This window comes from Pogoniulus pusillus, chromosome 5 (genome assembly GCF_015220805.1).
Source record: "Pogoniulus pusillus isolate bPogPus1 chromosome 5, bPogPus1.pri, whole genome shotgun sequence".
In the NCBI taxonomy this organism is placed as follows: Eukaryota; Metazoa; Chordata; class Aves; order Piciformes; family Lybiidae; genus Pogoniulus; species Pogoniulus pusillus.
The window spans coordinates 10,887,077-10,914,163 of record NC_087268.1 but is presented as its reverse complement, the minus strand read 5'-3'; the positions used below and the strand labels follow the sequence as shown (position 1 = coordinate 10,914,163).

At 39.7% G+C, this 27,087-nt stretch overlaps 1 protein-coding gene across 5 annotated transcripts in view; it reads left to right on the top strand.

Moving 5' to 3' along the window:
- The window catches only part of FILIP1L (filamin A interacting protein 1 like), a 243,585-nt gene that overhangs the window by 184,216 nt on the left and 32,282 nt on the right, over positions 1–27,087 (top strand). The window contains exon 1 of one of the 5 annotated variants that reach the window (XM_064143198.1): positions 18,660–19,063. The exons of the other annotated variants lie outside the window; for them this stretch is intronic. The gene's annotated coding sequence lies outside the window, so the exon portion shown is untranslated. Of the gene's footprint in view, positions 1–18,659; positions 19,064–27,087 lie in introns of those variants that run through there. 5 annotated transcript variants of the gene reach the window in all.

The following is a 27,087-nucleotide window of genomic DNA, read 5'->3' as shown; positions in this document are numbered from 1 at the left end:
TGCCAAGAAAGGAATCTCTGAATTACCCCCTTCATGTATGATGAAATGGCAGACTGAATGGAGCCAGAGAGAGCACCATTAGCAGTTATTCACACTTCTGTTTTCTCTTAAATTCCTCTTCTTCAAAAGTTTATTCCTCCTATGCAAAGGGATGTAGAACTATAAAGCCACCCATGACTCATGCTGCAAAATATATAGCTGCAGCCATCTACCAGAGAAGCAATTTTTTTTAAAGGCCACCTTAAATAAACTTTTTCTCCTTTCAGTTTCCAGATGGAGGATTCTTTTGTGAATCGCTTACCCAAGCATCAACACTGGTGATCCAACATTCTTTTCCTGTAAACTCACTGCTCAGTTTACCAGTGGTTTTCAGCCTCTCTCCTGCTTCCCAGGGTCAGCTTGGGTGCACGCTTCACAGTTCCAGAGCAGTAGACTTCAAAAAACATCTATAGTGCTACCCACAATCTTTTTTTTCTCTTTAAAAGAAGACCATGAAAAGATAAAGTCATGCATATAGTTCTTCAAAGAGGGGAAAAAAGTCTGTAAAAACTGAATGGAGGGGAAAGCCAGGACACACAAACAACCAAAAAGAAAGCCCCTTTGATGACTGAAATTCCCACAATGTCAAGGTACCCATACTCCTGAGGGTGGTTCCTCCAGCACCCTTAAAATTCACCTAAGTAACAGGCCACGAGGGATGCACTTGTAACAGCTCAGTAGTAAAAAAGCTTTCCTAAAACTGATTCCAGCAGCTACATTTCAACCAAGCTAACATCTAACATGGCTAAGAAGCAATTAGTCCATCCAGAATGAAGTTGTTTTCTTTTTTTAAGCAGGTGAAATAGAACCAAGTGTTTCCAGAAGAACTCCTTCGCTAACGAACACAGTGCAAAAGTAGATGCGTTGGATAGTTCCAAAAGAAGTTCAAATGACTTTTTAAAGATCATTACATACAAAGTGTTACAAAAAAAAAGACTGGATGAGGCACTCAGTGCCATGGTCTGGTTGACTGGATAGGGCTGGGTGATAGGTTGGACTGGATGATCTTGGAGGTCTCTTCCAACCTGGCTGATTCTATGATTCCATGAAAATTAAAAGGAATCCTAATATAAGAAATAATTTGACTATTTCCTTCTCTGGTGATCAACATTAAATTGCCATGTGGGAACAGAATTATAGTTTGGTAGGGATTGGAAGAGACCTTTGGAGATGGAGTCCAAACCCCCTGTCAAAGCAGGATCACCCAGGACAGGCCACAAAAGAACACATTCAGACAGGTCTTGAAAGTCTCCAGAAGGGAATATTCCACAGCTTCTCTGGGCAGCCTGTTCCAGTGCTCCAGCACCTTCAGAGGAAAGAAGTTTTTCCTCATGTTGAGGTGGAACTTTCTCTGCATCCATTTGTGTCCATTGTCCTTTGTTCTATCACAGGACACCACCAAAAAGAGACTGGCATCTTTTTCTTCACATGAATATATCTAAGCACTAGAATTGTTTTTCATTTATTTCTCAAATTTGGTTTTGGGGTTTGTTTGTTTTGGTGAGTTTGAGTTATTAATTTTTTTAGTTTTTCTTTGTTTGGGGCATATTGTTTGGGGTTTTTTAATGTGAGAAGATGCAGATAAAAGTTTTCAAAGCGAAAAAATAGAACCATATAGTCAAAGCCAGAAAATTACTTCCTTTGCATTCTATAACTAGAGGCCATTTAAATTCTCAGGAGCATAATGAAACTAATAAAGATGCACAGTTGGTGGCTGGCCACTAGTGGTGTTCCCCAGGGCTCAGTGCTGGGGCCAATTGTCTTTAATATCTTTATCAGTGATCTGGATGAGGGAACTGAGTGCCCCCTCAGCAAGTCTGCAGATGACACTAAATTCAGTGGAAATAGTATCTGCTTGAGGGTAGGAAAGCTCCATCTAGACAGGGTGGATTGATGGGCCAAGGTCAGCTGTATGAAGTTTAAAAAAGCTTCACTTGTTTGATAAAAATGAGAGGAAGTGGCCTGAAATTGTGTCATAGGAGGTTTAGGTTGGATAAAAGGAAACGTTCTTTTACTGAAAGAGAGGCCAAGCATTGGAACAGGTTGCCCAGGGAGGTGGTGGAGTCACTATCCCAGGAGGTGTTTACGAAATCTGTGGACATGGCACTTTGGGGCATGGTTTAATGGCCATGGTGGCTGTATGTTGACAGTTGGACTCCATGATCATAGATGTCTTTTCCAAACAAAACACTTCTATGACTCTATGATTTTGTCAAATTTAGTAAGGACACCATTAATTACTTAAAGACATGGGTTTGTGCTATAAATGGAAACTACCCTAAACATCTTACTGTGCTTTGTTACTGAGTGACTCTTTCTGGACATGATTGGTTATTTTCATCTGTTTTTAAAATGTAATTGTCATCCTGAGGTTTTATGTTTGTTACTTTCAAGGTTTCCTTATGAAATCAATTGCAATTCATTCAGAGTAATGCTTTTCCTTAATCCTCAATGCAAAGTGAAATGATGTCATGTTGTTCTTGCTCCTCTTCAATGTCACCAATTTCAAACCTAATTGATATCAACCTCATCTTCTCTGGAAGTTAATAAGCTATTAGCCTGTTTAATGACAAATAAAAACATAGTAGAACACAGCTCAAACCCTCATATTTACTCTGATTTAGCAGTGAAAACTGAACCATCATAGAACGCATTGCATTGGAAGGGAACCTCACAGGTCATCTTGTCCAACCACCCTGCAGGGAACAGGAACATCTCCAACTAGACCAGGCTGCCCAGCACTGCATCAAATTCAACCTTGAATGTCTCCAGGGATGGGACCTCCACCACATATCTGGGCAACCTATTTCAGTGTTTCACCACTCTCACAGTAAATAACTGCCTCCTAATATCCAACCTAAATCTACACTGTTCTAGTTTAAAACCATTGCCCCTAGTCCTGTCAACACAGGCCCTTCTAAAGAGACCTTTCCCAGTCTTCCTATAGGTCCCCTTCAGATATTGAAATGTAGCTATAAGGCCTCCCTGGAGCCTTCTCTTCTCCAGGCTGAAGAGACTCAACTCTCTCAGCCTGTCTTCAAAGCAAAGGTGATCATCTTTGTGACACTCCTCTGGATCTGTCCATGTCCTTCCTCTGTTGAGGACTCCAGAGCTGGACACAGTACTCCAGGTGAGGTCTCACCAGATCAGAGAGGCAGATACACTTCTCTCAACCTGCTTCATGCAGCCCAAGATAAGGTTTTGCCTTCTGGGCTACACAAGTGCAAGAAATCCTCCACCACTTCCACAACTAAAATGAACTCAAAGGGTTCTACAACACACTTAAAGCTGTTTTTCAATTCTGACTTTCATCAAAAAGCATATAAGGAAGAGGAACAGTCACAGGAGTAAAGCAGCAAATGCTGAGTCCCAGAACATTTCAAGACATGGCACTTTGAGACATGGTGGTCTTGGTTGACAGCTGGACTCAATGATCCCAAAGGTCTTTTTCCAACTGAAACAATTCTACAATTCTTTAAGTAAGCCTTTGTCAGTGAGTGGATTTGAAAAATGTTGCCCTTTTGCACAAAAAGGAATAATCAAAGCTTAAGTCAGAGAGGCCAAAAAGCAGGAAAGTCACGTGGCAAGATCCACTGCCAAAAGAGACAAATCCCACAGGCTCATGGTTCTCTACTAAAACCTATGGTGGGGGTATCTCTCTTGCTCACCCAAATGCACATCATCAGCATGTACATTTAGCTCTAAAATTAGCCTCTCACCATTTGTCTCCACGCCTGCTCTGCATGGGGACACTGGAACAGAAAATCCTTACAGGAATAACTATCATGAAGAAAATTACACCCCCCACACCAACCTTTCCTAAACATAATTACTACGAAGTAAAAGCAAAGCAAACTGGTAGGATACTAAACATAATCAATGGAAAAGAGCTGCATTCATTTAATTTTATTAAAAGATTGAGTATTAACTGTATCAATTAAGTCTACTGAGTCTTCATCCATGCTCTGTAGTGTAGATAACTGACACCCCCCCCAAAAAAAAGCTAATAACTACACACTGTCTGCTGTGTAAAGATAAAAATCATCCAGTCCAACCTACCACCCAGCCCTGTCCAATGAATATTTTTGAGGCTGACACTTCTAAAACGAGTATCCTGGTCACAATTTCATGGAAGCAATGACCATCTGGAACTGATCTGGAAAAGAACTGGAGAATTCTGTGAAATGACCAAACTAAATTTACTGCTTCTGAAGATCTGTTGGGACAGGCACATTAACAAATAAACTTGCCAACAAGTTCCAACTCTTCAGCAAATGCATCTCGAAAATGAAGTCAATATTGAAGGATGACTCATAGTGGTGCCTAATTTACTCTGGGAGCAGGACAAGAGGCAAGATCACAACAAAATCCACAGTTACAGGTTGAGTTGGTTTTAGCACTGAAAAATCCCTTGCGATCTACAAGGTATACAGCTGACAAGTGCTTTTCTCCAGGGCTGCTCTCTATCACATCATCCCTTCAAGCCTGTACTGATAATGAGGATTATCTTGACCCAGGTGCAGGACCTTGCACTTGGCCTTATTGAATCTCATGAGGTTCACTTAGACCCAGTTCTCCAGCTTGTCTAGATCCCTCTTGATGAAAACACATCCGTCTGGTATGTCTACCACACCACTCAGATTGGTGTAATCTGAAAACTTATTGAGGGTGCACTTAATCCCACTGTCTATACCAGTGATGAAGATATCAAATAGCACTTGTCTCAATACACACTCTGGAGAGACACTAGTTGTCATCAATTTCCATTGGGACATCAAGCCATTGACTGCTAGCCTCCAGGTTCAACCATCCAGCCAATTCCTTACTCACCTAACAGTCCATCCATCAAATCCATGTCTCTCCAACTTGGAGAGATGGATGTTGGGGGAAACTGTGTCAAAGGCCTTGTGGAACTCCAGATAACTGACACCCTTCCCTTGGTTCAGTGAAGTAGTGGCTCTTTTGTAGAAAGCCATTAGGTTGGACTGATTTCCCACAGAGTAGGAACATAGCTACTATTTTAAGATGATGTTTATGAAATCCAGGTTCATTAAAACTAGGCTGAGGTCACACAAAATACCATGACAATCAATGAAAAGATCAAACTCTGGTACTGCATTCATACAGATTGAGAATTATAAACTCCACACAACACCTTTCACAAAAAAGGTCTAACTAAAAACCTAGGCTGGGTAAAGTTGCCAGATACATAACAGTAATTTGGCACACATGGTCCCTACAAATGAATAACTCTAAGAAGCGCCTAAATTAGCTTAGAAAATAGTATGCAATATTCCATGAAAAACCCACAAAAACTACACAAAAAAACCCCAACCAACCAAAATACAAAGCACACAACCTCCCCAAACAAGAGTTTCTTTCTACCTTTTTTTTAAAGTGGATTATATTTCAACAAATTAAAACCACAGAGTGGAAATTGGTCTGCTTTCTCTGTATTCATCAACAACAGGAACGACACTACACGAAACTTCAACAAATCCATCTATAAACATATCTGTAAAACTCTTCTGGTTTTTTTTGTTTGCTTAAGTATATTTGAAGTTACTTAAAGAAAGAAGTTGAACTCTTAAACTAATTTAAGAATGTTATTTTCTTCAGCTACATCCTATCCCCAGTTTATTATTTCACTTCATAGTGTTTGATAGGATGGTTAGGAAACAGTTAATTTTACAAGATTCCATCTTCCATATGCAACTTCCATTCAGCATCCCACCCTAAGGGTACAATCAACAAATAAAGACTTTGTTCTGATTATGCAATGCATATATTTGATATCCCACTTGAGAGTTCTTGTGGATATAAAGACAACTATAGCATAGTGACTTTGCAAATAAGATGATGTCATGTTACTTTGGAAGTAACAAAACATCTGAGCATCCCCCGCTGTGAACCACACAATTCAAAAGCACATTTCAGTCTTAACCATTCAATGTCTGGAGAGCTGTCCCACCCTTTTTGCCCTCTCTGGTTTGTTTGCTCTGTAGCTCTTAAACTACCTGACACCATAAAATCAAAATACTCACACCAAAGAAGAAAACCCACTCAGAACAATCTGCTTAAATTTGATTATAAAAGAAAAACAAAACCACTACCACAACAATTAAAAAAACCCTCTTTTGGCTTATATTTATGAATAAGAAAATATGTTCTCTGTTTTCTAAATAACTTTAAGCAACTCAAAATGCAGAGGGCAAAAGAACACATGCAAGATTTGTGTAATTGTTAAAAGAAGTGATAAGTGGAAATCAAGCTGGCAAAAATATATTTGCAGTTAAAGAATGATGAAGGTGTGTAACTTGAGGTTTACATTCAAATATTGCAAGTGAACACATACCCTTTATATTCACTAAACTCTTTGTTTCATCAAAGTATAAACAGTACATGGCTATAAATGTCTTAAACCCATGCACACATACAGTTTTGAAAGGACTGTCACTGAAACTGTATGCATAGCAGCTTTCTTCTTTCAGGTCAGTGAAGAAGGGTTTGTTTGTTTGTTTTTTAAAAGGAGGGGAAAAAAGAAAAAAAAAAAAGAGTTTACCAAAAATAAAACATTTTAATATTCACCAGGAGAATCACATAAGCTGAGGGTGCTGGGGCTGCCCAGTCTGGAGAACAGAAGACTCTGGGGGAACCTTATAGCTGCCTTCTAATACATGAAGAGAACCCACAGGAAAGATGGAGAGAGACTTTTCATAAGAGTGTCTAGCAATAGGACGAGTGAGAATGGTTTTAAGCTGAGGGAGAGTAGGTTTGGACTCAATCTTACAAAGAAGTTCTTCAGTAAGAGGGTGGTGAGACTCTGGAATAGGTTGCTCAGAGAAACTGTGGATGTCCTCTCCCTAGAGGTGTTAAAGGCCAGGTTCAATGAGGCCTTGAGCAACCTGGTCTAGTTGAGAGACATGCTTGTCCATGGTAGAGAGACTGGAGTATAAGTTCTCTAAGGTCACTTCCTACCTAAGGCATTCTATCATAACAAATAAAGGAAACTCTATTATCAACTCTGTAAAAGCTCTGTCACTGATGAGTCTACAAGAGAAACATGGCCAGCAGGATGAGGGAGCTGATACAGACAGAACAAGGTCAGAGTCAAAAGACAGAGACAGACAAACAAATCAGGCCCAGCACTCAACAGAGAGACAAAGTGAACATTTTTCTTCATTGCAAAAGAGGAGGGCATTTTTAGCAGCCTCAATTGACAGCAATAAACTGACCCTATTTGAACTAAAAAATTCCTAACACCAATCAGAAATGCAAGACACAGCCATTTTCCTTTCTAAACTCAGGTTCATGCCAAAGTGAAAAGTATACATTTGAGATTCAGTGTGGACTACTTCCTGATTCCTGCCAAGCTGGCAGCTCATGGTTTGGACAGATTCACTCTGTGCTGGATCAAGAACAGGCTGGACGGCAGAGCCCAGAGAGTGGTGGTGAATGGTGCCACATCCAGTTGGCAGCTGTCACTGGTGGTGTTCCCCAAGGATCAGTGCTGGGCCCAGTCCTGTTCAATATCTTTATTGGTAATCTGGAAGAGGGGATTGAGTCCAGCATCAGTAAGTTTGCAGATGACACCAAGCTAGGAGCAGGTGTTGATCTACTGGAGGGTAGGAGAGCCCTGCAGAGGGACCTAGACAGGCTGGATGGGCAGAGGCAAATGGGATGAGATTTAACAAGGCCAAGTGAGAGAAGAGAGGAGGTTGCTCTCTTCTCTCAGGTGGCCAGCTCCAGAACAAGAGGACACAGCCTCAGGCTGCGCCAGGGGAAATTTCGGCTCGAGGTGAGGAGAAAGTTCTTCACTGAGAGAGTCATTGGGCACTGGAATGGGCTGCCTGGGGAGGTGGTGGAGTCGTCGTCCCTGGGGCAGTTCAAGGCAGGGTTGGATGTGGCACTTGGTGCCATGGTCTAGCCTTGGGCACTGTGGTAAAGGGTTGGACTTGATGATCTGTGAGGTCTCTTCCAACCTTGGTGATACTGTGATACTGTGATACTGTGAAGTGCAGGGTTCTGCACATTGACCACAACAACCCCAAGAAGCGCTACAGGATGAGGACAGAGTGGCTGGAAAGCGGCCAGGAGGAAGGGGACCTGGGGGTACTGGTGGATAGTAGGCTGAAGATGAGCCAGCAGTGTGCCCAGGTGGCCAAGAGAGCCAATGACATCCTGGCCTGCATCAGGAACAGTGTGGCCAGTAGGACAAGGGAGGTTATTCTTCCCCTGTGCTCAGCACTGGTCAGGCCACACCTTGAGTCCTGTGTCCAGTTCTGGGCCCCTCAATTCAAGAGAGATGTTGAGGTGCTGGAACATGTCCAGAGAAGGGCAACAAAGCTGGTGAGGGGCCTGGAGCACAGATCCTATGAGGAGAGGCTGAGGGAGCTGGGGTTGTTTAGCCTGGAGAAGAGGAGGCTCAGGGGTGACCTCATTGTCTACAACTACCTGAAGGGACATTGTAGCCAGGTGGGTGGTGGCCTCTTCTCCCAGGCAACCACTAATAGAACAAGGGGACACAATCTCAAGTTGTGCTGGAGGAAGTATAGGCTGGATGTTAGGAGGAAGTTCTTGATAGAGAGAGTGATTGGCATTGGAATGGGCTGCCCAGGGAGGTGGTGGAGTCACCATCCCTGGAGGTGTGCAAGAAAAGACTGGATGAGGCACTTAGTGCCATGGTCTAGTTGACTGGATAGGGCTGGGGGATAGGTTGGCCTGGATGATCGTGGAGGTCTCTTCCAACCTGGTTGATTCTATGATTCCTCTTCCCTTCTCTGCATTCCAGTACAAATACTAAAAATGCTGCTTAATCACTCCTTCCCAGCCACTCCATTGAACATTGGCACACTCACACGGTCTTGCCTCTACCTTCCAACAATCCACTGATGTATTTTCTTCTTTTAACATGACAAAAGCAAACTGGAATGCCATTTGACAAATGTTAGCCTTTTTTATTGCTTTTTGCCTCCTGGATGCAGTTAAAAAAAAAAAAAAACAAAACAGATGAGCACAAGAAGAGATGAAAAAAAAAAAACTCAATGTATCTGGTGAAGCACTTAAATAAAAACAACACAGAAAGTTCACAGCATGGTTGAGTCTACTTCTTCCCCCTGCAGCTCTGAAAAGAAACAAAATTACTATATTTGCAAAAGGATCCATAAACATGATTTCCTATTTTCCTTTTTCATTACTTAAGATACTAATGCTATTCCACAAAGCCTATAGGAGTTCACTACCAAAAATGGGCAGGTTCTCTGCTTTTGGGAATTACCTAAAATAGAGAAAATGCTTCCAAGAAAGTATTTTTTTGCAATACTGAAGCAAAAGTAATGAGTCAAAATTTGGTTAAACAACCCAAATACTGTGACATCAGTACATGTGGAAGAGATCCTGGTAGTGTTTAAAGTTAACATATCACAAACAGCCTGCAGACGCTTCAGAAGAATAACTAGCTGGAAAAGATCAAAATCCTTTGGAACCATCACCCATAAAAGCTCAGAAGTATCCACAACTCCTTTGGGTATATTTGCATATGCAAACTTGCCAGAGCAATTCCCAAAATGTCTGGAATCATTTCAGAATTCACTCCCACTCAGACCTTGCTCTCACCAAGCAAAGCCGCCAATAAGTTTCCACGAGCCTCTGCGCTGTAAGCATTTCTGCTACAGGGATACCTACCCCTATCAGAGGTGCTCTAAGAACCACCCACCACTCTGACCACTCAACCAGCTATAGACAGCAGCATCTTGTACTGGACATGACTTGTACTGACTCAGATAGACACAGATAGATACAAGTTCAGACTCCACTTACATTCCCAAGTCCCAGCATTAAAGCCATTTTACAACTCTCAAAGTGTTTCTTCTTGTCAAGCTCTATACAACCGGACACGTCCACTCCAGACACACTTCGAGCTTCTAGAAAAACAGTGATGGTGCCCCTGTACTCAGCACTTGTGAAGCCACACCTCAAAGGCTGTATTCGGTTTTGGGCCCCCTGATACAAGGACATTGAGGTGCTGGTGCAAGTCCAGAGGAGGGCAACAAAGCTGAGAACAAGTCTTAACGAGCAGAGCTGAGGGAACTGGGGTTGTTCAGCCTGGAGAAGAGAAGGTTGAGGGGAGACCTCACTGCTTTCTGCAACTCCCTGAAAGGAGGCTAGAGTGAGGTGGGGACTGGTCTCTTTTCTCTACTATCAGATGACAGCACAAGAGGAAATGGCCTTAATTTATAACAGGGGAGGGTTAGGTTGGATATTAGGAAAAATTTCTTTCCTGTAAGAGCTGCCCAGGAAAGTGCTGGAGTCACCATCTCTCTGGAGGTGTTCAAGAAATGTGTGGACTTCAGGATTTGGTTTAATGGCCACGATGGTCTTAGGTCAATGATCTCAGAGTTCCAACCCAAAACAGTTCTATGATTTTATAAATAATCAATTATACTGTGAGATTTTGTAGCAATACTTCTCTTACATGAAATGGTATTGCCACAAAGAAGAATTCAATCCCACAGAGTTCATCACAATCACACATTTCATATACTCCCATGTTTTAAGGACTGCAACTATCTTTCATCTAATAATATTAATGTCTGTATAACGAGCTTCTGAGTTTACTGTGTGCAAACAGAAGCCAGAAATGATGCTCTGTCAGAAAGCTTTCAACTAAGTCACCAAAGGAAACAGAAACTTCATCCTTACAACTAAAAATAGGTATCTGAACAAAACATTAAAAACAAAGTATGGAACAACTGAAAAAAAAAACCAAACAATGAAGTGGGCAACAGAGTGCTGGGAATGATTGCAGGGAAGACTGTTCGAAGAGCATAGCATTTTAGGGACTAAACAGGAATTTCTGTATTTAGCTGCTGGAAGAGAATTTCCTTGAGTAAAATATTCAAGCATGAAGCAATCTGTAGCTTATTTGAGCATGTAATTCATCTCCTGGCAGACTTTCTTAGTAATAATGCATCCTGTTGATATAACAACCACAGACATGAGATCAATAAAAGTGTTCCCAGATAATGACACAACTTTAGTATTCCTGAGTTCAAGACAAATGATCTTACTGCTGATATGTCTCATGCAGGCTGCCATAAAAAAAAGCCAAATTAACACTATTTTCTATTTATTCCCCTTCCGCACTCAAGGGTTTTGTGAAATTTTTGTTGCAGACTCTGGAGCTACAAGAGCCCAAGTCTGCTAAATACATTTCCTCAAGCCCAAGAGACTCCTTGAACAGTACCTGCTGCGGGCAAGCCTAACACAAAGAACTACATGTGACTACTCACTAGGAGATCAAGAAATTCTGTAAATACTTTTCCAGACCAGAGATCTGAACCACATAACAAAGTCACATTTCTGAACTATGAATCTATCAGATAGCTCAGCAGTTTGGAATCCCAAAAGGATCAAAGCTTTACAAGTTAGATTACATCACTAGGAATCCAGGATCTAAACGAGTCTGTATAGGATACATTTGCCCCTGCATTATTAGAACTGCTGGAAAAATCCCAAATAAGTTGAAGTACCACACTTTAAATAAGGATTAGTGCATGGTTACTGAAATGATAGAGAGTAAGGAAAGTCTTTGAATTTATTTTTTAAATGTATTTTTAAAAATTAATCCAAGGGGTGAAGGATTATCAAGGCAGAAGATAACACCTATTGTAGATAACTTATTGTGGACAAGAAGTTACCCACTGGACAGCTATGTGCCCTTGTGGCCAAGGCCAATGACAGCCTGGGGTGTATTAAGTAGGAGTATGGCCAACAGGTTGAGGGAGGTTCTCTTCCCTCTCTACTCTACTCTGGTGAGACCACATCTGCAGTATTGTGTTCAGTTCTGTGCTCCCTAGCTCAAGAGGGACAGGAACATGCTGGACAGAGTCCAACAGAAGGCTACAAGGATGATTGAGGGAATTGAACATCTCTCTTATGAGGAAAAGTGGAGAGATCTGGGGCTGTTTAGCCTAGAGAAGGCTGAGAGGGGATGGTATTAATGCTTAAAAATACCTGAAAAGTGGGTGTCAGGAAGATGAGGCCAATCTCTTTTCAATGGTGCCCAATGATAGGACAATGGGAAACAGACAAACTGGAACACAGAGATTTGCATTTCAACATGAGGACGAACTTCTCTGCAGTCAGGGTGCTGGAGCACTGGAACAGGCTGCCCAGAGAGATTGTGGAATCTCCTCTGTAGACTTTCAAGATCTACCTGGATGCATTCGTGTGTAGTCTGCCCTGAGTGATCCTCTGTTGGCAAGGGGGTTGAATCTGATGATCTCTTGGAGGTCCTTTCCAACCTCTACCATTCTATGACATGATTCATACTATTTAGGTTTTGTAACAAATGCCAGCAGCTAGTGACCCAAAGAAGGGCTTGTGGGCTCAACAGCATGTTTATGTTTTACTCATCTATTATTACAGGCCATTCAACAAAAAAATATTTTTGCTTCTTGCAAAATTTGCCCTCCTTAGCACTCACTCATTCTTTTACAACTTTACAACCTTTCCAGATAAGTTCTGCTTGACAGTTGTATTTTCACTGAGCAAATCTGTAGAAGGCAAGAGAAACCTACTCGGAATTATGACACTGAAATGTAAGACTCATGATACTTTCTGATCCTGGATTCTATCTACTTAAACATTAAAACAGAAAAAAGCATGACAGCTTGGTACTCATCTATGTACAATTATCAACAGTTCCAACAAGCCTTCTGACAGCTCCTAAGCTGCATTCAACTCTGCTTTCACCCAAGTGTGCATGTCATGAGCTTGTGCCTTTAAAGCAGACCATGGCCTCAAGTGACTCATGTAAAATTTGCAACCCATAAGGAATACACCAAATGCCAAATCCCTTCTACCTGTGCTGGGCTTTGCACTTCAGCACATTGGTGGAACAGCATCACCCAACAACAAGTGAAGAAACACAAAGGGAAAAGCAGAAGAGAAGGTCAGTTATACGGAGGAATTGAAAGAACTGAAAATAATTTGATTTACCTGTGCAACTCCCAGAACGGTTTCTGTTGGAAAGAACCTTAAAGATCATCTAGTTCCAACCCCTCTGCCATGGGTAGGGACATCTTCTACTAGACCAGGTTGATCAAGGTCCATCCAAACTGGCTTTGAACACTTCCAGAGTTGGAGCCTCCACAACTTTTCTGAGCAACTTGCTCCAGTGCCTCAACATGCTCATGGGGAAGAATGTCTAATCTAGTTTGAAGCCATTACTCCTCATCTTGTCAGTGCATGCCTTTTTACAAAGTCCTTCTCCAGCTCTCCTGTAGGGCCCTTCAAATACTGGATGGCTGCTATAAGACCTTCCTGGGGCCTTCTATTCTCCAGGCTGAACAGCTCTAACTCTCTTGGCCTTTCTTCACAGGAGAGGTGTTCCAGCCCCTCACCTGCATCAAAGCTTTGAAAGGAACATCCTCTGCTGACACCACATTCAATTTCTGTCTATGCAAAACCCTGACTCCACTCAAATTCCTGTGTTTACTATTCAAATAAGTAAATTGCTCAGAAAGAGTTTTGATCACTTTGAACAGAATACCTGAATGCACAGCTTAGTGTAACACATACAAAAGATCTGAGGCAGGGATTCATGTGAAGCCAGACTTCAAGCTCTAAATGTTTCAGTCACACCATTTCCTCAAAGTTCTACATGAAGAATCCTGCTTTGACTAAATTTCAAGGAAGACAGATGAAAAAAAACATGTAAGCAGCTAATTACATGGTGTCACATATTTTTTCCTGAGGTCTAATGACTAAAAGAGAAATATTTGAAATGTGTTCTAGTTTCAAGGATATTCCCAGATGTGGAACTTAATATCTTTCAAGGTACCTCACCGCAACAGCCTTCGGACGATTACAACTCACTTGTGCTATTGCATTCATAGAATCAACCAGGTTGGAAGAGACCTCCAAGATCATCCAGGCCAACCTAGCACCCAGCCCTAGCCAGTCAACTAGACCATGGCACTAAGTGCCTCAGCCAGGCTTTTCTTGAACACCTCCAGGGACGGTGCCTCCACCACCTCCCTGGGCAGCCCATTCCAATGCCAATCACTGTCTCTGGGAAGAACTTCCTCCTAACATCCAGCCTGTACTTCCTCCGGCACAACTTGAGACTGTGTCCCCCTGTTCTATTACTACTGAAATGGCTGTCATGCTTCCACAAATAGCCCCACAAGATAGGCATAATTCAGAGGGGTGGGGATAGTTAAAAAGAAATAAATAAATCAGTGCAGAACATCACAAACAAAACAAACCTCCAAGCTGCATGTTAAGATACACCACTGTGCAGAGCTTTCATCGACCAAAGAACACTATTCCACTTCATCATGGAGAAAAGCTTACTTGGCTGTATATGGCTTATATAGACACAAGGCAGGCATACCCATTACAGCCTATTAATTTAAGCTCTGCTGTGCAGAAAAGGTCATTGTTATAAAAAATGTTTTGGTCCCATACACAAGAGGAAACCACCTCTCCAGCAAACATGGAGTAGTTGCCAGTTCTCCGTAGGAGAGAAGTCATTAGCAGTTAAGAGATGCAGTCATCAACTTCTAAAGGCGGCGCCCAACAAGAAGAGATCTAATTATCCCTAATATTTGGCTAGGAATTTTATTTGTATCTGCCAAAAAAGGGAGAATAATGGAATCTGCAAACAATAGGAGAGCTTGAGAAAGTATTTCTTTGTGCTGCCAAAAAAAATTTAAAACACACAGTAATGAAGATATGAATCTCTTTCCATCCATGAATCTAAAGGTTATCTGTAGAACTTCCCTCTGCTTCTCCCCCTTGTCTTCTACATGCAATTTATCAGTTGTCAGAGCATTTCAGACTGTCACTTAGCCATAAGATCCTCCACATTTCTGTTTGTAATGTTCAGAAATTACTCTATGCATAGGATATAAACCACTAAAGCACACTTCACTGCTGAAGTTTGGGAGAATGTCAATCACAAATGCTAGGAGAAGTAACAAAGACAGATTGGATAGAAAATTTTTGAACGATGCGATCAGTCCAAGAAATAATTAAAGAGTGAGACTTCTTCCACTGAGATAATGTTAAAACTCCCACAGATTTCACAAGGCTGAGCCTACGCTGGAGAAAAATCATTGAAATTGCACAAGTTATTAAAACATTAAACATCAGATCTCATTTAAGCAAGTCTTGAAAATTCAACTTGTCAATCTTGCACGTGTTTTCAGTTCTCCAGTATCACTTGTAAAGCTTAAGCAAAGCACCTCCAAAAAAGCAAATGGTTTTAAGTCATGTAAAATGAAATAAAAGCTTTGATAATATTTGTACTTTTATTTTGGAATAACGAAAGTAACCTAAAGATTTAAACTCCCACAGAGAATTTCAAAAGCCTCAGCTTCAACAGTATCTACATGAAGTAGATGAGATCAAGAGTCTGATTCAGCCAAGCATTGTAATATATCATCAAAATCAGGTTTATGCTGAAGTTCTTTCCTTTTTCAATAAAAATACACAGGACTATGTTTTAAGTGCTTTGTTGAACTGAGGCCCAAGTTCTAATTTCCTTTATTTATCTTAGATACAAAATGGCTAAAGGAAGGGGTCAAATGCTGCAAGAGATAGGTTATGGGTTTAAGGACACTAGAACTGCTGCTGTGAATTGCCTTGGGGAGATCAAGGAAAGAGACGAAGTTTAACAATGGAAGTAGCAGGAGGAATTTAGATAGTTGAAGATAAAGTCTAACAACAACCCCAAAGTCTTAGCTTACTTGTCTTGTCTTTTCCATGTTTGCTACAATCTTCTATATTACCAGCTTATTTTTTTCCCCCAAGTAAAATCCCGAGAGAATGTGGGCACAAATAACAACACAAACAATAAGCAGAGAGATTAGATGAAAGTCACTGCAAGCAGTCTGTTAGGCACAGCCTCACATTGTCAGGGGATGCATCAAATGCTCTAATAAGGTTTTTATTTGATCTCTAATTTCTACAAATCCACAGCTTCTTTTGCTGTCACAATACTTGCAAGTGCACCAATTCTGAACAACTATGGCTAGTAACTAAGGAAACCAAAGTCATTTTCAGGGAGCAATGGACAATGAGACTGGCATATCTGCCTGCCCAAAGCCTTTTTTTTCCCTGCTGGTGAAGTTCAGCAGTATCAGGATTTCACCTACTGATATTGAAAGACACTGTAAAAAAGGCATAAAGGAAAGTTTCTCAGCAACTCTGCAAATTTCCTCAAATACAAACAAGCTTTTCATGGTACAGTACTCCAAAATGTGGACTTTTAAATGATGAAGTTCCTTAATAAGGATTGGAATAGTACTGTACTCTGTCCCTTATACAGAAAGAATTCAGGTTATTACACACTCAGCTGATAGAACTCTGATAGAACTGCTTTTCAGGTCACAGTTGTGCACTTTTGTATCACAAAGAATTAATTAACAAACCAGAAGTTCATACTTTGGCCGCCCCTACATGTCAACACAGACTTAGGAAACAGGAGGATCTGCATTCCCTATTCCCTGCTCTAGCCTGCCCCCAAACTGCCAATAAACTTATCACAAGCACTATCTGAGCTGCCTTGCTAGCAACTCAAAACAAAAGTGAACTTAAGGCTTAATTTTTCATTCCCAGCTTTTGAGAAGTCCTCTTCTTCAAAGCTGTTATGGTCTACAACGACTGTTTCATGTGGGAGGACAAAAATGCAGGCAACTGTCATATAGAGATAGACTAGAGAGATTGGGGGGGTGTAGGCGAAGGGGAAGGTGCAGAAAAAAAAACAACCACCAATTGCAAAAGGAAGGAAACTATAAAAATTAGCCAATTAAACTACATAAACAGAAGTTTTCACTCTATTTGTATGCTTGCACACACACATAAAACAGTATGCACATTTAACTCCTAGCTGCCTTTCACAGATCTACTTACCTGACCCCCCCTGCAAATCTTAATTGGATATAGCATTCTTCTACAGCCTGCTCTCAAACACTATATTGCCCCAGCAGTTGCCCTGTCTTTTTAAAGAGTCCTCGCAGAAATGATGAGTTTGCAGCTGAAGACAACTCCATGTTCCCCATAACAAGGTCATCCAGATGAGCTTTTAAGTGACTCAAATGATCCACACTATTCGTTCCTAAAAACATTAGTCAAGGAACTTAACGGTACAATTCTACCTCAAGGACAGGTTAAATTCATTGTTTTGTTTGCATATGACAATTAAATCTCCCTAAAATAGGTAATAAAATAAGATTCTGGTCTGTCTAGAAGAAATCCCTGTATCTCCAAAAATATTTTGTGAGTATACAAGTATTGCATTACTAAATAGATGATTTGGATGTTTTCTGGTCAAGCACCCCTATATGAACTTCCTCAGGAACTTACAAGGGGACCACAGTAGGATCATGCTTTTGAGTTAAGTCTTTACTCTGTCACAGTGCAGAGGTCTGGCTAGAATTTTCTAACTAAATAATAAGTCTCATTTTCAGGCTACATTCAAGGCAAATACATGTAAGGTAGACAAGTGATGTCTGTGTTTTTGATGAAATGCAAATATTTTAATCATCAGTTGTTCTCCATACACCTACAGACAACACTCCCAAATAAGTCAAGTGCTTTAAGTTAGTGTAAGCAGTAGGACAGCTCAATCTACCTCACAGTTTGTCCAAGGACTAAAAATCAAATGCTGAAAAACAATTAATTGTGGATGTACTTTCACAGAGCTACACAAAACAGAGTAGAATGCCTCAACCCAAATTAGTTTATTTAATTAACTCCTGCTAAGCACCAGTGGAATTTAAACTAGAAATTTTGTGTCTATTCCAACTATTTCATCCTCATGTTCTCAGTGTTTATTCAGAGTGTGCACTGAAGGGCAGGGAATACAAGAGCTATGTTTTCAGGTTCTCAACCTAGATATAAATTTTTGGCTTCCTGCCTCTTTTCTAAATATTAAAAACAAACGATTCATTTCTTTACGACCTTCTTACTAAAAATAGTTGGTTGGACTGCTTAATTGTGTTAGCTGAAACACAAACATATGAAAAGGAAAGGGTTTTGTAGGAAAAACATTGAAGAGAAAAAAAAATAATAAAATCAAATTTCATCTGGCCTTCCCATCATCACTTAGAGAATTGTTTTGTAGTTACATCATCAGGAAATAAAAATACTATCCTCTGAGGACCCTGACTCTTTACAGAAGGACATGGAAGGGAAAAAAAAAAGAGACAGAAAAATGAGTGGAAAAAAGAAGGGAGAAAAAAAGAAAACACACACACAAAAAAAATAAAAGATAAGGAAAAAGAAAAGGACAAAAAGAAACAAAGATAAAAAGATAAACGGGGGGGGGAAGAGTGAAAAAAAAAAAAGGGACCCAAGAAAGGGCAAAAGGGGGAAAAAAAGGTTGATCAAAAAGAAGGAGGGGGCAAGTAGGTTAAAAAAAAGGGGGGGGGTGTCAGAAAAAGGAACCAAAATAACCCAACCACATCACCCTCTGAAGCATTCAGCTAAATTCCCATTTTTTGTCATGCTAAACAACACACAAAAAAAAAGGGAATGCTTCCTTAAAACATCTAATTAAAAAAAATTACCTGGAATTTAATTTTTGCCTTCTCAAACTTTAGGCTGTGAGACTAAGTGCAAAACATTCTAACTAATCAGCTAACAACTTCTAATGACTTTCTTATCAATAATAGAAAGGAACTGCCCTAACCCAAACCTTCCGCACATTCTTCTTGGCCATGAACTGGTAGACAAATGAAATATTTCACACAGTCCTGAGCGTCAGCTGGAGCCAGAACACATTAATAAGCTTTCTAAGTTCTGGCTATCACTAAAGTACACCAGTCAGACACAGAGTGCCTTATATGGGAAGGCAATGACGTAATGCTCCATAGGCTTGGGGCATGCAATGAGCCTATCTCTCATTGTTTAGTGGGACTGCTGGAATGCTCACAGCTCTGATGCTACAGCTGAACGCCTCGCACCATGGAGCAATAGCTGACCCAGGATTTCTATAGTCCGGGAGCGCAAGGTAAGGCAGAGGGTGGGAAGCAAGCTTCTGGCAGGCACTGGCTCTTCACTCTTTTTCCTCTTGAGATCCTTTTTTCAAAAAGTCTCTTCCAAAAAGCAAGGGGTGAGGACTGAGAAACAACGAAAAGCCCCAAAACAGCTTCTAAGAGATCTGATTACTTAGAATTAGGATGATTATTTCAAGTGTTAAAAACTCCCCTGTCTTTTAAAAAAATCCTGCAGTGGCAAGAGATGAGGAATTAATTTAATGTTAAAGAAGGAGGTAGTTGGGAATTACACACACTTTCCAAATGATCGGATAAAATCCTGACTGCATTTCAAGCTGTGGAAGGAGTCCAAGAGTATTATAATCTATTAGGTAGAGCTACTGCCTCTCTTTATGCTGCACTTCTGTGCACATGCTATGTATTAGCAGACATGTACGTGTGTATGTCTCTAAGCATTTACTATACTTCTGAACAACTTACTGTAGTTTACTGAGGGGTGTTTAAATCGCCACAAACATTACTTTGCAACAAGACTACGTTCTGTCTGAAAGAAACACAACTCTAACTAGCTTAATTACTAACAAACTTTTCAACTCCTACACACTGCTTCCCTCTTCTGTGTCTTGTATGCAAGTGTCAAAATCACAAGAGGACAAAATGGTCAGATTTTGAAGGAAGAATTCTCTACACCCTGGACTTCAAATAAATTATGAGGCTTTCAAAATCAGAAAACACACTCATCTCTTCAAGGTTTATTCAGCAAGGTGCTGAACAGTACTGCAGTTATTAACTCAAAAAGATAATGGAAAACAGTTCTGACAAGGCACTGAGCACCTTGAGAGGTTAGACCTTAATGTGTTCTTAATTCGCATCTGCATAGTATAGAAAAATGCACTGTCCTCTCTCCCCCAATTAAGGGCCAAACCCTGTCAAATCCTTGTTTGTAGGAACAACTGCAATTAAGTCACTTGCACTGTCTTACTTCTTGCAAATTCAAACTAATAAGTATTGGTCTCCAGAGTCTTATGAGCAGCATAAAACGTTAGAAAAGTTAGACTCCTTCAGACCTTTAAAGTCAAACTCTTTTTCAAAGTAAAACATGTTTTTTTCTTGTATGTTTTCATTTTCCTTAATACAAAATTAAATGACTATTAAACTTAAGGACAGCAGGAAGGGGCTTCCCCTCCCCCTTCATTTGATGCTTTAAATTCTGCAAAATTCTTGTTAAGTATATATTTAAACAGTCAAAACTGAAACAACCATATGCAGTGCTATACTACCAAGCACAGGTGGATTTTGAGTCAAAATATCAGGTGTGAACATTTTTGTGACTTTTTTTCCTTTAAACATCAAGAAAATATTAAGTAGATATTTTCCAGATACTTCTAAAAATGTAAATATTTAGATACTCATTTTCATTTTGAAGATAATAATTCAGGTATTTGGTGTATTATTAACTATGGCACTTGATAAATTGTCACACCCGTATTTCCAAGAGAATCTTTCTTGCAACAAGCAATGTTTACACCTCTGTGATGCCTTGCATCTGCCTAGCTATAGAATCAGGGAAGAGAGCAATATATAGTATACAGAGAATAAAACAGCCTCTTAGCAAAAGGAACAAGTAAATTGTTTTAGCAGAAAATCAATACCATGGAGCAGTATCCTATGCCCCTTAGAGTATTTTCTGCTCACTCTTCTGTCCTGTCTGCAGACCTGCATATGTCTTTTTAAATGCATTTTTAAATGGCCTTATTGATAAATAATTGATTTCTTCTATATCCTATAACCAGTGGATCTAATAAGAAATACATTGCCAAGTTAGTAAGTAAAAACGTTAGTTGTGCTACTAAGAGATATGTTACAAACAAAAGTCAAATAACAGACCTAAAAAAAAGTCTGGAGTCTAAAGGATAAGTTGAAGTCTAAGAGCTATAATATGATTAATAAATAATCATGGAAATGCTACACATACACTAAATGCATGTATTTGATAAAGGCAGTAACTAACTAGAAGAAAAAAGCTTACACATAGGTAAGAAACTATATAAATTCCTCCAAATACAGCAAAGAAGGAAGCTAACATTTATCCTTGGTTACTGCTTTAGCATTATCCAAAATACCATCTGTACTGTGACTGCTGCTAGCCTATTAAGACTGATAACATCCACCAAAAGCCAGAAGAGCTCTATTTCCCATAGCCTGTCTTCCTCAGACTGAAAAGGAAAACATTCTTCACTTAATTCTTAAAGGACCAATTTTGCTCTCATTTATACTGGTCAAAGTCCAAGATAATTAGACTGAGCTATAATGATTAAGATGTCTCATGGTTGTTTTCCTTGTTTTCCTCCCCCAGTATTACATCCTTCTGCTTTATCAGGTTTATTAATTTGTATTAAGAAGATCTAATTTTAAGCAATTAAAACGTTAGCTTGCATCAGTTAACAGTAAAAAGAGACAGCAAAGCAAAATAACTTCCACATAATTCAGCCTCCAGCAACTGCACATCTTCAATTGTATTTCTTTTTATAAGTTTTTATAGTATGCAATGTAAAAAGAAAGCATTTTAAGAACAAGAATATCCTGCAGAAATGAACTGCATAGACCCTTTCTTCCTTCCTCGTCACTTCCCCTCTCTCCACTGACATGTCACGTAACTGCTGACAGCAGAATTTTTACAGATCTGATCTAGAAAAAAATGAAAGGATATAACTTATACTTGTTACTGATTTTTGCTGAGCTTTACCTAATACTCTGATGAATTATCACATTTGCAATTGCCATGGGATAAAAAAATCCCTACAAAACAGCCTGGGTTTAGTTTCAGAAACCTTCCCCTCTGTGGCAGTTCTTAAAAGGTTGGTTTTCCTTTTCTCCTTAAAAAGCTTTCCTTTTCTTCAAGAAAAAAATCTTTACCCAATATATTCTGGAATGGGTAAATGAGCAGTTACTGCAAACAGCTTCCCTCAGACCCTGGGTGTGGTATTACTTGACTATAGCTCATTAAAGAAGCAATTAAAGTATCCAAGTTAGGGAATCCTAATGAGGTTACACCATCGGAAGGCATATCTTTAAAAAACATCCTATAAAACCTTAGTTCTGACTCATAACTAGTTCCCTTTAATACTTTAGCCTGTCATCAAGTTGATTTGATGCCTTACCAATAAAAATGAAATCTTTTTAATTGCTTAGGTTTGTTTTTCTCATATTGAATGTGTACTGCCATGGCCTCCTTGAGGTTTATGTTGAGCATTTCTGAAGCAGCTGAAAGCTTGATTAGTTCAACCATTCACTAAACCATATTCCTCAGCTTCACGCGAGTAAGAGGCATTGCTGAAAAAAGTCTAAATGTAGTGCCCAGCCTTGTGATTTAAGTGAAGTAATGGATATTTTGAGGCTTAACACCTCGCAGTATATTATGCTGATTTTGAGGTTTGCCGACTTTTCTGTCAGTGGGACAAAAATTACTTTGATTCCATGTGCAGAGGACCATGTTGTTTCTGGAAGGTCAGTAACAGCACTCATGCTGATGGACCAAATGCAGCACATTCAGACATTGACTTTAGCTCACTTTACTCATGTTCACAAATTCATGGAAAACAGATTTGAAGATTTTCTGAGGCAGTCTGTACCTCCAGTTAAAAACAGTACAAAAACAACACCTCCCAAAGCACTGCCTCCTCACCAGAACAACAGAGCTGAGGTGACAGTGAAGAGGTGAATGTTCATGTAATAAATGAATGCTAGCTGAGCGAACGCCCAGCAACATCACTGCATGACCTTCCTTTAATAACTACATGGAAAGCTTGGGGATTAAAGGCCAAACCAACCTTTGATAAACAACATTTCAACACAACTGAAAATCTTACAGGCTTAGTCGTTCAAGTTGATAAACGCAAACACTTGTTGCCTGCTGTTACCCTTTCTGCTACAACTCCTTGTGTGTATTGTGATGATGTAACACAATTGGTTGACTTCAGCCTTCAGCTAGGTAGGGGACCTATGAATGACCACAGAGAGTGGCTGCTAAGCAGAACTTAGCCCTTTTGCTTCACATTCAATGCTCATAGTGACTTAGCAAAGAGGAACCCACCTTACTATCCACGCTCATGCTTCAACAAAGTTTTAGAGGTATACTTAGGATACACAAAGCTCCAGTGAGGATGACTAAAAATGTAAATTAAAAAAATATACTTCTGATACAAAAAATATTAATCTTGCATACATTTCAGAGATGTGAAGCAACACATCAGCTAGATTTCTTTGACCTCTACAGGGCTCCAAAGGCCTGGGAAGGAACAAACAGTTGCACTTCACAAACATTATGAGTTTGATTTCTTAAAGATCTGCCTTAAATATAATAGTCAAAGTATTTTTTTTTTCCAATTTGATTGCAGAGAGTGGATTTTACACTTTGTCCTTTTTTTATTGGAGACAAAAAGCTCTACTGGCAACTACTACAATAAGAGCATAAGATAAAGAGGAAAAAAAAAAGTTAAAAGTTGAAATGAAGAAGCATGTTGCTTCTACCATAAAACCTAAGAAAAAACCCAAACAAACAATCCTACACAAGACTGGCTGTTTAAAAATGGAAAATAATGCTCATAAATCTCACATTTCAGTTGCTTGCCCTTGATCTGTTCCCATCCTCTGCTTAAAGCTCTGCATGATTACTGCTATCTCCTGTTTCAACTAGGATAAAATGGGTGAAGGGAATCACAATTCAACAAGGTAATATTTTACAACCTGTAAATGGCCTTCTCAGATATTTAGACTAATGCAGTTAACCAAATAACCAAAAAATTCCTCTAGAGAGAAACTGTGTCATTTTATTGTCAGCATTTAAAGCCACGTTATAAATTAATGACAAAAGCTAAAACTTATTACATCAGAAACATACTGCACACGAAAGCATGCTATAGCTCCTTCATTTTCAGAATGACATCTGAAAATAGGAAAATAGAACCCAAACACCACAGATCATCGGCCAAGAGGCAAGAAAAGAGCTCAAACAAGGCATGTAGCCAAATGCCCTTCAGTCCCATAATGATACTAAGTTATAAATCGATTTGGGGCACAACAGCAAGACAGAGAATGTTTGACTGAATTAACAGCTGTCTGAAGAATAGGGAACATCTGGAGTCTAGAAGTCTTCATATGAGGAGCAAGGGAAGCAAACAACCACAGGATCTTTAAAAAAGAAAATTTTAAAAAATCACTCTTTTTTTTCTGTGAGTTTTTGAAAGGCAGAGAAAGAAAACTGGAAATCAAGTAAAGATGGAAAAAGTAACCATCTCTTTTGGCTTTAGGAAGACTGTCCAAATTGATTTTAATTAGAAACCATTGGTTGTAGAATGATTAGAACTAGTTAAATGCACTTTTTCATCTGAACAATTTTGGGATTTTTCCTAATAAACAGAGAAGTATTTATTTCCAAAGCAAGGAGCAGTTACTTCAGCTGCTGAATACACATGGAAGTAGCTACCAAATAAAGGGGGAAAAGCTGCTTCTAGATACAAACTGTTATTGTCTCTTTGAGTGGACATATGACTAAAGGAGACAGTTCTGGTGTCAGTATTTTGGGGTACCTGATTTTTAATGCAGGGAACTACTGAAGAAGAATGGAAAAGTCTTACTTCAACACATCGTAATCAACAGATATGAGAATAAAACATGCTCTTTAGTTAATCACAAGTGAAGTGACCTCTTAAATTATTATTTAAATACATGAACTAAATTTATGAAGTAAACCTTGGTTAGAACTACAACCTTAAAAAAAAATAAACAAACCACCAAACCTGTATAAAATAGTATGAGGTGGAAAAGATCTTAAAAATCATCTAATTCTGGCCCCCACCACTGCCATGAGCTGAGACCCCTACCACTATACTAGATTGCTCTAGACTATGTCCAACCTGGCATTGAACAGCTCCAGGGAGGGGGCATCCACAATCTCCCTGGACTACCTGTTCTGGTGTCTCACCACCCTTACTGTAAAGAATTTATTCCTAATATTCTGTAGTTCTTCATCCTGTAGCCCAAAACAGAGGATAAAACTGGAGAAACCATCTAAATTTAAACACTGAACAAGAGCCTCTACGCTAAGGATTAACACTCTTTAAACAAACATGTGCTGACTATGGACCTTCAGATGATTTGCCAAGTGCTCCCAGGGCAATGTGGCCTGAGGTCCTACTGAAACAAAAGAAAATGCAACTTCCAAACACCCCACCCTTCAAGTCCCAACACATCCAGATATAGGAGACATCCAGCAAGAAATTTAACAGGATTAGGACAGATAGCAAGAAAGGTAATTAACTCCCACAGAGAAAAGACCTCAGAACTGCAGAGCTTCAAAACACAGAACTGTACTCAGAAGCAATTTGTAATCCTTCAAAATAGTATTAATACGATTTCTGAAGGTCATGTACAGCAAAGCAAGAAACTAGCAGCCTCCTTCAGTGCCTGCAGCTCCAAAGCCAACTACACTGTAATGCATTAACCTCTCTTTCACCTGTGCTCTCCCAAGATGAAGTGTTGGCCAACTTAGTCTTAGAGAAAATGGACACCCTGGTATTATCAGAAAGAGATGCACATTCAGCTTCTGCTTGACATTAGTGTTATTACTGCTCTCATTACTGCCAGTCTGTGCTACCAGAAAAAGTTGCAAGCATAACAGCAAATCTGATTAAAGTGTTTTCCTTATTACAACTCCTCAACTACATTGCTTCATGCAACTTTGCATAAAGGAAAATTTAAGTATCTCAAGTTCATTTTTGGTTAAAATTGAGGTTCATGTTTTTTTGCCAAAAAAGGGGGGGGGGAAGGGGGGAGGGGAAGTACCACCTAAACCCACCTTTAAACACTCAGTTTCTTATACAAATAGACTTCAGAAAACGAGCACACCAGAAGAAGGGCCTATCATTTTTTTTGGCATGTACGTACGCAATAAAGATTTTACGAGTACAAACAGCGCCCTGAAGAAGTCACAGAATTTTATCTACCTGCACAGGAGTGACACCACCTACATCATTCCTGAGGAATGTTTGTCTAATTGTTTTTAACCAGCCCCATTCCTCCAAATGATACAAATTCACAGTCTTCCCACACAGTCTGATGAAGTACTGAAGCAGCTTTCTTCAATTTACAATGTTCAACCTATGCAGCTGTAATCACAACTTCAGCACATAAGCGTGTGGAAAACATATTATAGTTTGCAGCCAACTTCCACCTGTCTAAAAGAATGATCAGAGAACTGGAAGAGCTGCCATATGAGGAAAAGCTGAAAGAACTGAGTTTGCTCAGGTTTAGGGGAGACCTTATTACCATGCACCAGTACACCAAGGGTGGCTACCAAGAGGATGCAGAGTCCTTTTTAACATGGAGTTAGTCTTGTGGAAAAGACAAGAGGTAATGGGTGCAAGTTATTGCTGGGGACATTCCTATTGGAAGAAATTTTTTTACCACAAGAACAGTTAGACATTGGAATCATCTCCTAAAGGAAGCAGTGGATTGCACTACACTGGACAGTTTTAAGACTCAGCTTGGCAGGGTGCTGGGTCATCCTCACTTCAACAACGTTGTAATCTAGAAGGATTGAAAAGGTATTCTGTGATTATGTAAAAGTAAGTGGCCACTCTATGACTGAGAAGCTTATGCAGAATCAGCAGCAATCATGTCTTCAGTTCAACAGAGGAAATGATTCTGGCAAGATGGACAGATCTAAATTTTACCACTGCTTGCAATGACTGATAATATACATATAAGGCTATGGTTAGTATAAGAGAGACTTATTCTGCCCATAGATGAAAATGTGGCCCTGGGCAATTATTTCTATATAAAATGTTTGTCAAGAGTGTTTTGGAGAACATTCAGTTCATGTAGATGTTATGGGAAAATGACATTTAGAACTGACCAGTCTCCTTTGAGTAACCTGATGTGTTATTCTTGGTTAAGTGCCATTTTCTGTCATACTAAAAATATTAACAAACTGAAAGTTTGTATGAATTGAACCATTCCACAATTATGCCCAGTTCTG